At 46.1% G+C, this 14,555-nt stretch overlaps 1 long non-coding RNA gene across 1 annotated transcript; it reads right to left on the bottom strand.

The window, feature by feature from the left end:
* Positions 1-3,175: 3,175 nt before the first annotated feature.
* Positions 3,176-13,074, bottom strand: LOC128948229 (uncharacterized). The gene is made up of 3 exons (XR_008484107.1): positions 12,961-13,074; positions 12,503-12,620; positions 3,176-3,644 (listed from the first exon to the last, which is right to left on the bottom strand). It is a non-coding gene; the product is annotated as an uncharacterized LOC128948229 (long non-coding RNA).
* Between the last annotated feature and the right edge of the window lie 1,481 nt (positions 13,075-14,555).

The raw sequence follows: 14,555 nt of genomic DNA on the forward strand, positions 1-14,555 counted from the left end.
CAGGCAGTCCACTTAGACCAACCCCGGTCCTCCACTTCCCCGCCCTTTTCGCCGCCATGATGAGAAGGTCAATTAAAAGTCCGCGACATCCGCGATGCGCCACTCCCAAGGTGGCGGCTTCTCGGTGCAGGGCTGCAGTACCGCGCTCTGCCCACAAGGCGGCAGCACTGCCGCACGCCCCAGCCGGGGGCGCAGCGCGCCTCGGGACTGCGGGCAGGGAAGGCGGCGAAAAAGAACAGGGGCGGCCCCCGCCGAAAACTGCTCTGAAATAAATGCCCCAAAACAACCGCGAAGAGGAAAAATAAACTTCTGCCTCTAATCTAATAGGATAAAAAAAAACAAAACAAAACCACAACAATTTCTTAAAAAAAAGAAAATTAGAAATTTAAAAAAAGGTTTTTTTCCTTTTAATATTCACATTTCTATCAATAATGTATATTGATGTATACTGTCCATTTATACATTTGTTTTTATGAATACATTTCTATTCCATATTGCATATATCCCTAAAACTTAAATTTATTTGTATATTTTTATACATATTTTTACATAGTAAGTATATATTTCTGTTCGGATTTTTACTTCTGTAACACTTACAGTACTCAAAACCCCTGCCTCTACCCCATACATGGCAAATAAAACCCCCTTTCATTTCAACTGTATTTAAAATCTTAAAAAAAATATTTTTCAAATTTGTATTTAAAATGTTTACTGATGTATGATCGATTTTGCATTTCTATTTAGCGATTTAGTTATAATTTATATTCTATGTTACATGTGTTCCTATTACTTATATTTTTTATATACTTTTATTCATATCTTTATATATTTATTATATCTTTCTGTGTTAGGATTTTTACATCTGCAACACTTACATTATTTAAAATAAAACCCCTGCCTCTACCCACATTAAAGCCAAAAAGAACCCCAGTCTTCTCAACTGTATTTAAATATTTTTTAAAACTCTATTTTTCAGGTTCATATTCACATTTACATTTAAAATGTATACTAACGTATACTCTTATTTGTATTCTCCATTACATCTCTTCCTATTATTTCTATTTGCTAATATTTTGTGTTTATATATATATTTAGATCTTGATTGTATATCTCAATATTTAGAAATATATAACAATAATATCTACATTCATATTATTTAAAATAAAAACCCTGCCTCAAACCCAATAATAAAAAAGACCCCAACCCTTTCTTTTAAACAATATTTAAATAGGTTTTATCCTTATGTCTGATTTTTATATTCATATTTGTATTTATCATGTATATTAATGTCTATTGCTTACTTATACATTTATCTTTATCAATGTCAAGTTATAAACAAATTTATATTCTATATTACATCTGATGCGAGTAGTTATTTATGAATTTTTATACATATTTTTATACATTGATTATATATTTCTGCGTCAAGATTTTTACTTCTGTAACACTTACAATATTCAAAAAAAACCCCCTGCCTCTACTTAAATAAAAGCCAAAACATTCCCTTTTTTTTAAGCTATATTTACATATTTTTATATTTATATTCCCATTTATAATTTATATTGCCATATAATATTATTTATATTCTATACTACAACTCTTCATATTACTTCCATATATTTATATATAAATTTGTATTAATACTTTAGCAATTTCTCTTTATATATTTATTATATATTTCTATCTTAAGATCCACATTTCTATATTACTTACATTATTTCAAATAAAACTCCTGCCTCTAACCAAATAAAAACCAAGGACACCCCTTTATGTGAACCAGATTTAAAATGTAGCAGGTAAATTTATTTTTCAAAATTATAATGATATTTATATAGATATTTTTATTTATTATATTCATAGATATTATATATATTAGAGAGAATACCTTCTAATATAATAGATATGTATTTTCTGTATTATATTTTTTTTACTTATAGATACAAATACAAATCTCTATAAATATTTAATTCAAATAAATATATTTGTATATCTGAATTGATATTTTATTTCTATCATTTATTTAAAAACCCCAGCCGACAACCTAATAACACCCCTCCATTTATTTTAACTCTATTTAAATGTTTTTATATTTATAATCTATATTTATATATCTTTGTGTATATATATATATAACAGACTATCATTAATCTATATGATAATATATTACAATTATATACCACGCATTATAGTTTTATGTATGTATCTGTTATCTATATTTATGTCTACCACTCTAATGTTATATTTATTTTTAAATGTATATTTATTTCTATTTTCATCTCTATATTAAACCATACAAGTTCATTAACCTCACGCACCAGAACCACAACAATACCGTACCTTTGTCAGCACCGGCACGCAGCACACGCTCGTCCCATCGCAGCACATCAAAACAAAACCCATTGCTATTACTAACGGAACAAACGTCCCACAACGTCATTGAACCCTAATAAAAACTCAAATAAACCTAACTGTCAATAAATATTAAACCCCACTATAAAGTAGCCCAAAACCTCCGCACATTCTCATCATAAACTTCCTCCTAAACCAGTATCTCAAAAACCCCAAAAAACTCAAATACACCTTGAAAATGACACAACTGCTAATAAAAACAAACACCCAGTAAAAATTAAATCAAACCAACTCACTAGACTCAAAACTGTACAACTGACCCTAAACATTACTAAAAAAAGTCCCCAAAGCTCTACCTTTATGCTAATGCACAAATAATAACCTATCATCTAGAAAAGTTATTTGAAAAAATTAAAAAAAATAATTAAAACCATGAAAATCAAAAACCTAAACTATTAAAATACTAAAAAATATCACTACCTAAATTAAAAAACGTATTGCCTATAAAAACCCACCATATAAATGCCCCTCTCCCAAAAAATAAAAAAAAAAAACAACTATCGAACCAGAAAGAAATCAGAACTTAGGAACACTAAAACCATAGCGTTCAAGAAGTCACACCACATCCCTTATCATACACCAACTACAAACAACAGGAAACAATACAATGAATTCTTAAAAACCACCTTAAAACCACTACATTGGAAAACATTTCAAAAATTAAAATCTGCATTTAACAAAAGCCATCTCATAAATTCACACCCAAAACTCCAGCAGCCCAGCTGGCCCTACCAAAGCTCTATGTTTATACATACAGCAAACAAAACCAAAATCCCAGTAATACCCATCAGAAATCTATGAAACAATCCTATTGAAATTAATGCTGCCTCAAATACAAACCAACCCATCCAGAAAGTCAGCTTCACTCAAAAAACAATTTACACAGAGTTAATAATACCAAGAAATAAAACAACACACCATATACCACCAATGAATATAATAGTCAAGTAAAAAAAAAAACACTACATTTTTTTCTTTTTATTTCTTAAACTAACTTCTTTTATTAGCTAGAACAAAAGATTTTGCCAGGACTGTAACAACAACAACAACCTCTTTTTCTTCTTCACCTTCTGAAATGTCCCTTCTCACTCCCAAATTCCTTTCAACTCCTGAGTTTACATCCAAGCAAAAAGCAAAATTCGTGCACTCGTGCGTTCGCTGCTCCCGTCAGATTCTCTCTTCCCCTCCACATCTTCTCACACTTTCAGTCTCCACGCTGTCCCGCCGTGATGAGTCTGACAGAAGAATTGGCACAAGCTAACAGAGCATTTCCCTCCCTCCCTCCCGCTGCTTTCCTCAGCGCATTTCAATCCATCCCAGGCCTGCAACGATGCACCCTCACCCCAAAGCTCACAGCAAGCGTGCAGCAGCTCAGGCTCACTTGCCTCCAGGGCTCTGTGCCTTGGATAGCCGAGGAAACTTCTGATGAGCCTCCGTTCCAATCAACTGGAATGCAAACTCACCTCCATCTCAGAGCCTCAGTGACCTCGGCCAGCCCCTTCCTCACTTCCCTGGGTCACAATGACTTCCAGGCACAAGGATGCCAAGCAGGTTCTTGTCTTTTCTCTTGAGTGCCAACAGGTCAAATATGTAGGCTTTGACATAACTAATTACCCTCTCTTTGAACTCTCCCAAGGACACTTATAAAGAAAAGACACAAGATTGCTGCTACAGCCATGTGGGATCGGGAGGAAAGCAGCAAGGATCCCAGGCCAGTGGCGCGGCCGGGCAGCGTCACGTCCCTGCCGCCCTGTGACAGGGCGCACGGCTGCAGGGCCCCAGAGCCTGCAGGCCCTGGAGCTGCCACACGGATGGACCCGGTTCCCTCCCCGGGTGCCCAGAGGGAAACCTGAGGGCAGGTGTCCACCCCGAGGGTGCACCCAGAGCCCCGGGCACGGATGGAGTCACTGGCCGCTCTCTGGGGACGAGACCCTCCCTGCAGGTGACGCTGCCTTGTCCTCTCCCTCCCTGTGGCACAGGCACCTCCAGGCTCCATGACCAGCCTCCTTCTGTCAGCATCCAGGTGTGGTGTCGGAGCCAGAGGGGTCGAGGCTTTCCAGAACCATAGCATCCTTTAGGCTGCAAAAGCCTGCTAAGGCCATCGAGCCCAGCTGCTGCCCCAGCACTGCCAAGCCCCCACCCAAATCAGGTCCCTAAACACCACATCTTGCCATGCTTCAAATGTCTCCAGCATTGAGGACTGCCCTGGGCAGCCCGCTCCTATGCCTGACCACCCTTTCAGTGAACAAATTGGTCCTCAAAGCCAATCTGAGCCTTCCCTGCTGCAACTTGAGGCCATTTCCTTTTGTCACGGCACTTCTTACCGGGGAGATCTCGGCACTTCAACCTTACCTGCTCCTTCCCTAGGAGCTCTCTGGCTTGCCTGCATGAGAGGAGAAACACTCCCAGCACAGGAACGGCAGCTCAGCAGGTCCCACACCGAGGCAGGGGAGCAGCTGTCCTCACCACAGCTCCCGTGTCAGCTCTCACAGATCGGCTCTGCTCTGCCTCCCGGGGGCAGATCTCTGCTCAGCGCTTCAGAATTGCCTGTTTGGAGGAGGGGGAAAAAACAGCTTAGCCAAGATTTTTATCCAGACTTATCTGATGTCTTTGCCTGCTTTGCCTCTTCCTGACTTCCTCCTGCTAAAAAAACAGCTGCCTTTGGACTTCTAGGGGCAACTGCCACGTAATGCTTGAAAAGGAACTACAGAAAAGTGCCTCATTTTTCAAGACTCAGCCAAGAAGACAGACAACTGCACCTTCTCCATCCCCACTGCCTGCAGAGCTGCCAGGCACCAGGCCAGCTCTGCTCCTGCTTCCAGTTGTTCCCAACTCTGCTGCAAGAACTGAAGGCTGCTTTGGCATTCCATGGCTCCGCTCCTCCCAAAAAAGATCTTTCAGTGCCGTTCTCCCTCCACGGGAAGGGCCCTTTTGTCTCACACGCTCGGTGACACGAGGCTGCGCCAAGCTGCAGCAGCCTCTGCTCCAGCTGGGAAGGGCTTTCTTCTTCCTCTGGCACCTGCCTGGCACAGGTTGCTCACACATGCTGGGGCTGCCCCATCCCTGGAAGTGTTCCAAGGCCCATTGGTGCTCTGGGATCAGGCTCAGAGCAACCTGGTCCATGGAACCGTGTCCTTGCCCACGGCACCAGGCTTGGAACGAGGTGATCTTTAGAGCCCCTTCCAACCTGAATTATTCCATGATTCTATGAACTCAAAAAACTCGGGGAAGAAATCTGTAAAGTCACTAAATACATAAAAGAATATCCCCATCAGCATAATTTTGAATGAAAAGTATATCTACAAACAGGGAGAAATATTCTATGTATTTGCTCTTGCTACCTTTCAGGTGTAATTTCAGCTATCTCTTCCAGTTTTAAAATATTCTCTTTTGAAATAATAAGCAGTGTTCAAATTTTAGCATTTTTACACTATTGCAGAAGCAAAAATTGCTGACAATCAGGCCGTGTCATTCTCTATGGAGCAGAGCCATCGTGACAGCATTCCTGGGACAGAAATTTTACAGGATGTCACTCCACAGAGAGCACCAAATTCCATATCAGTTGGCAGTTCTGCTCCTCCACATCAGAAAGCTAAACTAGGACAAGACAGCCTCGGGATTCACGAATGGCAAGGCAATAAGAGACACGCCTTAATAATATCATTACAATTTCCACAGATCTGCCACCTGATCTGGGACAGCACAGCACCCTGGCCCAGAGGAAGGTGAGCCTGCCCAGGACAGGGGTGGAACTAGGTCGTTTTCAAGATCTCTTCCACCCCAAACCATTCTGCCGTGTGATGACACAGGAGAGTTGTAAGGGAGAAGAAGGATGAATTCCTTTGGAAGGATCATTGTTTGCCTCTCTAGTAGCAGGCTTTACTGGCAGGATTGTTTTGCTCTTGCACTGACCTTGGCTGAAGGTGCTTCACCCTGCAGAGAGCGGTGACAGCCTGCTGCACACGCTGTTCTTGGGCAGAGCGCACGGAGCCAGAGGGCAAAGAGCCCCCAGCAGGTCCGTGACAGGAGCGGATGCTCCTCCCCACCTTTGGAAATATCCATTAGGGATTTTTCCAGCAGATGGCAACAGCAGACCGGCGTGGACTGCAAGGGCAGACTCTGCGGGCTGCCTGAAACCTGGCTGGGCTCCACCCAAAGCACCTCTCGGGTCTGCTCCTCCCGCTCCTGGCATTGAGCCTGGCTGGCAGCCCAGGGCATGGTTACTGGAATACAGAATGAATCAGTGCTGCAGGAAACTGCACAACAAGCTCTGCAGCTCTTGCTGTGTGTGCAGGCCTTAAAACACACCTGGTGCATTTGGAACAGATGAAAATTATGGCTCCCCCTGAATAAACATGATTTCTCTCCTAGATATCATTTTGAAAAATACTTCAAGGGGTGATCAGAATGGGAGCACAGACAAACACCAAGAATAAAAACTACAGCGTTTGATGCTTTATCAAAAGGTGTGCCTGCCCTACCGTGTCGGAAAGCTGGACTGCTGGACCCAACTTTGCAGCACATTCTTGTCATTGCTTCTGAGCCACCTTCACCAGCTGCTCTCGTGGCATTTGCCGTGCCATTTGCAAATTACAATACGAGCGAACCTGGAAGGCAAAACACAAGATAAATTTACAGCTGGACAGTCAAATCTTTTTCTCCAAAATGCAATCAATGTACAGCTTTCCCCTTAAGCTGAAGTACAGGCCAAATTCATAGAATCACTCGGGTGAGAGAAGCCCTTCAGGCAGTGAAAACGAGCATTTAGGTGTGGTATGAAGCTTGGGGAGCCCTGAAGAGGCCGTAAAAGTCGACTGATATTCTTTGGAAATTACAAATAAAAAATGGGAGGAATGAATTTACAATGAACCCAGTGCGGAAACGCCGCAAGGGACAGCTTGCAGGGGAGATGCCTGAAAGCCAAAGCTGTGCTTCAGTGGCATCTGAGGTGGCAATTTTGCAGAGTGCCTGTACACAAGTTTCTTTTCACTGCGAGCAGTGAGCAGCGGCTCAGAAGACCTGGCTGTAAAAAACACAGGTTATTGTCCCCAAGCACATGCCAGTGGTCTGGAAAAGGGTGACACTCGTTGACATGACTGTTGTGATTGCTCAAGGGGAGAGCTCCTCAGTCCTCCTCACTTCACTGATGCTCCCCATTGGGGCGCAGGTGAATTTGGCACCACTGGGCTGTGCTTCACCTCCCTGGGTATATTCTGTGCAGGGAACTGCAATGCCATTGCAACTTTTCTGCTCTCACGTCATTCTTCCAGAAAAAAAACCAGTACCTTGAAGGGGAAAGTGCCCTGTCCCTGTCCCACTTCCTTTGTCACTTGTGCTAACCCACAGCACACACTCCCTGCACATGTTATCTGAATGTTAACTCTGTTTACAAGTGCTGTGAATAAACCCCAATCCAACTGAGAAAGTTCCTCTTTGCTCACATTTCAATACAAGGCTGGAACTATCACCTTGCAAAGAACTTTCCTCTACCACTGCTAGATGCAAAACCAAAAAGTAAACCTAGGAATGCCTGCCACACTCCAGCACACAAAGCTGCTGCTGCTGCTTTTAATGGCTTAGCCTGAGGGCTTTGCTGCTCTTCCTTTGCTCTGCTAATGGGAAGGACTGGGAGACCTCTTTGAACTAGCTACACATACCAAAGACCGAATAAACAAGTATTCTTCATCCCATTTCTCTTAAGAGTTTGTCCTGACAGATGCCTTCTCCCTCCTGAGGTGTGGATTATAGTTTGTGTTTCCCTTTTTTTCCCCCTTTAGCCCTGGAAGCATTTCACACCCTGCTGGGCAATGCCCAGAAGTAATCAGACTGACTGAACACGGGAAACGCAGACAAAAGAAAAGGCTGGAAGCTACTGTTCTTCTCCCAGCTGGCACCGCCAGCTCCTGAGGGCTCAGCCACGACAGCCCACGTTTGTGACAGTACCTGTACGCTCTGGGTGTGTGCAGCCCTTGCGTCGTGCGGCAGCCTGGAGCTGCAGGCTCAGATATCCACCGCGAGCTCCTGCATCTTCCAGGACAAAGCCAGCTCTCCCTGCTGCTCCCGTGTTGCGCTGCCTGTGGAGCAGGGAGGGAAGGAGAGGCACACAGGTTAGCACAGTGGCAGTGCACGAGCTGCCAGGCGTCACCCATCTGACCCGCACCAAAGAGGAAATCTTAATTTTCAGAACTTCCCATCATGCCACACAAGACACTGAAGCCGTCCAAATCTGGAAGGGATAGCCTGGCATGATGCCTCCCCCAGGTCATATCTTACATCAAGAGTTCTTTTTCTCCTGCACAAGGCTCTATATCCTACTTGGACAGATATACAAATATCTATAGAAACTACAGATATTCAATAAGCCATCTTAAATCATAACAGCCAGGCCTCTGTACGACCGTGCTTAACTCCTGCTCAGCTCACGCCATCTCCCCGTTCCTCAGGCATCAGAAACCACTGAAACTCCCGTGTTTTCCTGGGGGCTGCCTGCCTGCAGCTGCCCTCCTCTCACCAACGGGGCCACCTGCCAGGCTCCCCAGGGCACAGCAGCCTCCAAGGGGAGCATTCGTCTGTTTGAGAGGTGATGGAAAGCCTGGGGAAAAAAAAAGCTCAGCGACACTGTGGCTCTGAAGGTGCAAGAACCATTACCCTGGAGACGTGCAGCTCACCTGGTTCATGCTGGGCAAGTTCTCTGCTCGCTTCACCTGAGCGTTCAGCTGGAGAGATCCATTTCCACGCGCTGGGCTGGCTCCATCTCCGTCCCTGCTGCGAGAAGGTGTTCAGGGGGATGCCGCTGCCCGCTCAGCAGACGCTTCACACACTCTGCCAGCAGCAGGGGCAGCCTTTGAGGCCACACCAGCCTGGCACAGAGTCACTGAGCCATTCTGACTGTGTTAACAGCACCACGGATGAACCCCCATACCCTCGGGCCTTCATTCTCCGGCACCCCGAGCCCCGCGGCTGCGCGGCAAAGAAGGAAAGCGGGCACCGGAAGAGAGGAGCGAGAGCAGGGCATGACAAAGGGCGGCGAGGGAGGGCGGGCTGTGCAGGAAAGCGGCACGGGAAGGGAAAGCCCGGGAGGGGGGTAGAGGGAGGGTGGACAGAGGAGGCAGAAACGGGGAAGAGAAAGGGAGTAGCGGGGAAGGGGCTGGACAGGAAGGAGCCGGGCTTGTGGGGGGAGAGGGAATGGGGGAAAGGGAGCGAGAGAAGGCGAATACGGGGAGAAGGAAGGAGGGCGAGAGAGAGGGACAGGCGGGGAAGCCTCACAGAGCCCCGGCTGCACCCCGAGCCCGGCCCGGCGCCTCGCCCTGCCCGGGAGGCTGCGCTCGGGGGAGCTGGGCTCGCTCCGGAGTCACTCGGCTCCAGTCGGCTCTTCGGCTAAACTCGGCTATTGTCGGCTAAACTCGGCTATTGTCGGCCAAACTCGGCTATTGACGGCCGCATTCGGCTCCATTCGTCCCTCCGGCTCGCTTCGGCCCAACTCGGAGCCGCTCTCTGCGCGTTCGGCTGAGCTCGGCTCGGCTCGCCTCCCCGAGGGCGGGCAAGCGGCGCCGCCTCACGTTAAACTCGCCCGGCTCGGGGCTCTCCTGCTGCCGCGTCACGCGGGCGGCCCGGCCTTCGTACCGACACGACCGGGAGCGCGGGGTGGCACAGGAGCTCATTGGGCTGTGCTAATTAGCACTCGCGCTAATTAGCGCGCACGAGAGCGGCGGGCTCGGTTCGGCCGAGCTCGGCTCCGTTCAGGCAGCCTCGCAAGCCTGGCCTCGGTTCCCTCGAGCCCGTCAGGTTCGGCCGGTCTCGCCTTGGTTCGGCTGAGCTCGTTCCATTCGGCTGAAGGCGGCGTCGTTCAGTCGTGTTCTTATAAATACCTTTCTTTATTGACTGTATATTTCTATATTTAGATTTCTACTTCTATGATTCCAAATAAAACCCCTGTCTCTAACCAAATAAACACAAAAAAAGCCTTCTTTTGAACGATATTGAAATATTTTTATACTTTTGTATAATTATATTCACATTTATATTTATAGTTTCTTTTGATGCATTATATTCATAATTATATATAATAGATACAAAATTCTAGGAAAGTATTTAAATTATTATTTATATTAGGTATCACATCTACTGCTAAAACTAATTTTTTCTTATAGGTTTAAATTTTATATATATCTGTATATATTTCTATTTCTATACTTAGATTTCTCCCTTTATATTATTTGTAGTTATAATTTTTACAATCAAAACACTGCCTATTGACAAATGAAAAAACCCACTTGGTTTAACTATTTTAAAAAATATTTTCATGCTTAAATTGTCATATTTATATTTATAATTTGTTCAATATTACATGAGAACATACCTGCTCCTGCACTGCAGCGGGGCTCCCGCTCCTGGGGACCTTGGGGTGCCCATACGGCATCAGAGCCCCGAGTCTTCATCCCCTTCTCCTTTTTTTAGAAACTACACTGGAACTTTTTTCTGGAAACAAAGACATTACCTAAATCCTCTCTCCGTGTCCCAGACAGATGGATATTCAGTTATTAGTTGGCTGGGCAGCAGTTTCTTAAATAGAATGATAAACAGGATGCGAACATTTTAGCTACAAGCAAATAGGCAAATCTGAACAAGGTACTGGTGGCCAACACCAACCACCAAAGTGATTTTGAAGGAATTTTTTAAACAATAAAATAATGATACCACAAAAATTAAGCAAAAAGCTAACTACTGGCTAAGAAAGAAGGAAAAATTAACTTTTGACAGCAACAACGTTCCAACCACACAGGCTTTTTCCCCATGTCATACCTTGTAACTACCTCTCTTGGCAATTCTCATCATGTATCCCAAAAGGAATAAATACCTCAGAGCGTCCTAAAGCAAAAAGTAGCACACGTGAGCCCCTCACTCTCCCTGAGGCCGGCACAGCGTGCACTGAGTCTGCAACAAATTCTGCTCACTGAGGGTCTGCAAAAAAAGGCTCAACTGATGAATTGAACTGATTTTAAAGAGAGGTTTTCTAAGTGCTGAAGCACAAAAAAGAACAAGCAGAAACAATTCTTAAAAAAAACCTGCAAGTTTCGTTTAGCATATATGCGACTGATTTCCACCCTGTGGCTTCTCACTTGGATTCGTCTGCAGGTTCAGGAAGATGACAATGCACACTCTGCCTTCCCTGAGCCCCCCACAGCAGCGGAGCGCTGCTCCGTGCGCTCAGATCATCAGGAACTGGATTACACGTGCCCGGATGGACCGGAACTGCTCTGCTGCAGATTCAGGAGACGATGGCAGAGAGGGGCTGGCCGAGGCGTCGTCCCAGTTCCGTTCCTGTGTGACGAGGAGCGGTTTGTTCCCAGCAGCTGCAACAATCCCCAGCTCGCTTCCGTGGTGAGTGCCGATGGCACACAAATGGCAGCCCGAGGAAATCGTGTTCTGGGCTCTAAGTGGTTGGGACGGGGTCCGATTTTTTGTTTTGTATCTGTATGATGATTAGTACGACAGGGCCCTGACCGATGACGCGGCAGCACAGAATTAAAAACTGCTCGATAGGAGTACATCGACTTCTAGGAAAAGACAAAAGCCTAGCACCCTTCTGAAATCTACTTTTAATCCAAAGCACACGGATTGTCACCATGCTGCACCTTCCAGCTTTTCAAAGCAGCTTACTTCTGAAGACCAGGAAACACTGATTTCTACAGAAACAACGGGCAACCCCCAGGCTAATCTAAGCACTACTGTTTAATAGGGGACCTGCCAGCGTGCCAGTCCAGCCTACAGTGTGCTTTATTTCAGTCTAACATCCCCACAAAATTCTTCTCATGTCTCCCAACTCTGAAATCTTATTTTCCCCTAAAGCTTCTCATCATTAGCAATTTCCAAGTAACATGCTTTTTTTACAGCATTCAAAAATGTCATGCTGGACTGTGCTAGAGAGTAATCTGCAAATATAAGCTTAGCAAAGTTTGAACTGACTTGTCCAGAGAAAAAACCTGCAACTGAACACCTACACCTGCCTAAGAAGAGCTAACAAGCCCCTGGCAGCTGCCAGCATCAAAGCACAGTGGATGTTTCTAATACAGGGTAAGGATAACAATATCACCTTTTGTTCTCTCCAGCTTGTTTTCCCTGCAGTCATATTTTGCTTCTTATGATTTTTCTAGTCTCTGTATCTTCTTGGACAGCACCGAGCCTGAAGACAAGGATACGAGAGTCTTTCCCTGCCGTACAGAGAGAACCAGGAAAACAGTTAAAAAGAGAACAGGGTAGTTTGAAATTCATACTTCCAACAAGAAGCAGCGCCTAACCAACAGAACAAAAGTAAACAAAGCACGGTACCTCACTGGGGATAGAAGACTTACAAACTCTCCAGAATTTACAATTCTAGCGACCATCCCCTTTAGGACAGCAGCCAAGTGTCCTATGGGGTGCTGCTACACCAAAGAACGATGGGAGAGGCTCCAAAGAGTGAAAAGAACAATATTTTGCAAAGACAAAAAATCTTGCAAAATAACAAAAATGCAATAGATATAAACTACAGGGCAAGAGTAAAAGTGTTACCTTTGGGATCTGGAACCATCCAGGTGAGCAACTGATAACTGGATCCTCAACAGAGTTTGAACCCTTCAGGACACAAAAGGGTTTTCCCCAGAAATTTCACAGATTGAGTTTTGATAGAAGTCACGGGTGCTGCAAAGAAAAAAAACGTGAACCATAAACGCCTACAGTAGATTTTTTAAACAAGTGCTTGGATAAAAGAATCTTACGGAACGTGAAGTAGTAAAAAAGTGAAACCAATATCAGACCTGCCTATTTTCTCACCATTGTACAAGAAAATCCTAAAAGCAGTATAAATTCACTGCCTAAATCCGGTCATGGGATGTAACCAAGAACAATTTAGGCATTTGCTAATCTAGACAGAAACCTTTTCTGGATGCTAGTGTCAAATCACAAGTTTTGTCTTTCAGAAGCTCGAAAATGCTGGAAAACATTTTCCCTGGGGCTCGGGAGGGCAGGGGCGGAAAGGGGTGCGTTTGCACACCGCACCTGTGCCATCCGAAGCATACAGCCAGCCTGCTCCTTGCGCTGGGCATTCTCCTGGCCATCTCTGGGTTTACCGGTCAGCGCCGCTCCATCCGTTTTCATGGAACAAAGAGCCACGAGCACTAACGCGATATCGCAGCGCTCTCTGGTCGCAACGCCCAACACGCGGCGGAGCCGCCTCCGCCCGCAGCACCGGCAGCAGCCCGAGGGAGACGGCTGCAGCTCGGGGGCTGCTGCGCCTCCGCCAGCCCGAGGGTAGCCGCCCCACCGGGATCACGGGAGCGCCCGGCGCCGCTCGCCCGGGGCGGCTCCTGCAGCTCCCGGCCCGCGGCAGCAAAGCACCGCCCCGCCCCCCGCCCCCGGAACCGCCGAGTGAGGCCGAGGAACCCCGCGGACGCTCCTTCCGCGCTGCTCGGCGCCGTGCGGGCGGCCGGACGGAGGCTTCGCCTGTCCAGCGTCGCCATCACGCGTGGGAGAGGCGCCGGGAGCTGCCCGCGCACAGCCCCGCCCGGCCCCCTGGCACGCCAGCCACTCATGTGCCGCGTCAGCCGTTGCGTCACGCGCCGCGCCGGCAGCAAGGCCTGCCGGGAGTTGTAGTCTCGGGCTGACAGCCACGGCTCCGTCCCCCGCCGCCGGGAGCTGCAGAACCTCCCGGGCATCAAACGGGACCTTCACCCCTGGGCGGGGGAGGACCTGAGGCACCACCGCTCCTCCCGAATGCCCTCTCTTTTTCCCTCCAACCCTTTTTTCTTTTTTCACTCTGTTTTTCACCCCTTCCCTTCCCTCTTGCTCTCCCGCTTCCTTTCCTTTCCTTTGCCTTTGCCTTTCCCTTTCTTGTATTTCTGATCTTGGTTTACCTTTCTAGCTTTAGAATAAAAAAGCAGCAGTAGAAACTTTCAGGCTACCTGGGAGTAAAAAAAAAAACTCCAAAATGAAAAGGATTTAAAGAAAACTATTTATTCCCTGGGAGCCTGAAATTTTCTACTGCTGCACGTGACATAGAGCTTTTATTCCTTCTTATAGAGAGTTGATATTTTCTACTTACTTTATACAGCGCCCCCTGCCGTCTGCCCCGGCGCACTGCAGGCACAGCGATCCCTGCCGTCTGCACA

Source organism: Melozone crissalis, unplaced genomic scaffold (genome assembly GCF_028551555.1).
Source record: "Melozone crissalis strain CALT ecotype California unplaced genomic scaffold, PUWL_Pcris_2 ptg000119l_1, whole genome shotgun sequence".
In the NCBI taxonomy this organism is placed as follows: domain Eukaryota; kingdom Metazoa; phylum Chordata; class Aves; order Passeriformes; family Passerellidae; genus Melozone; species Melozone crissalis.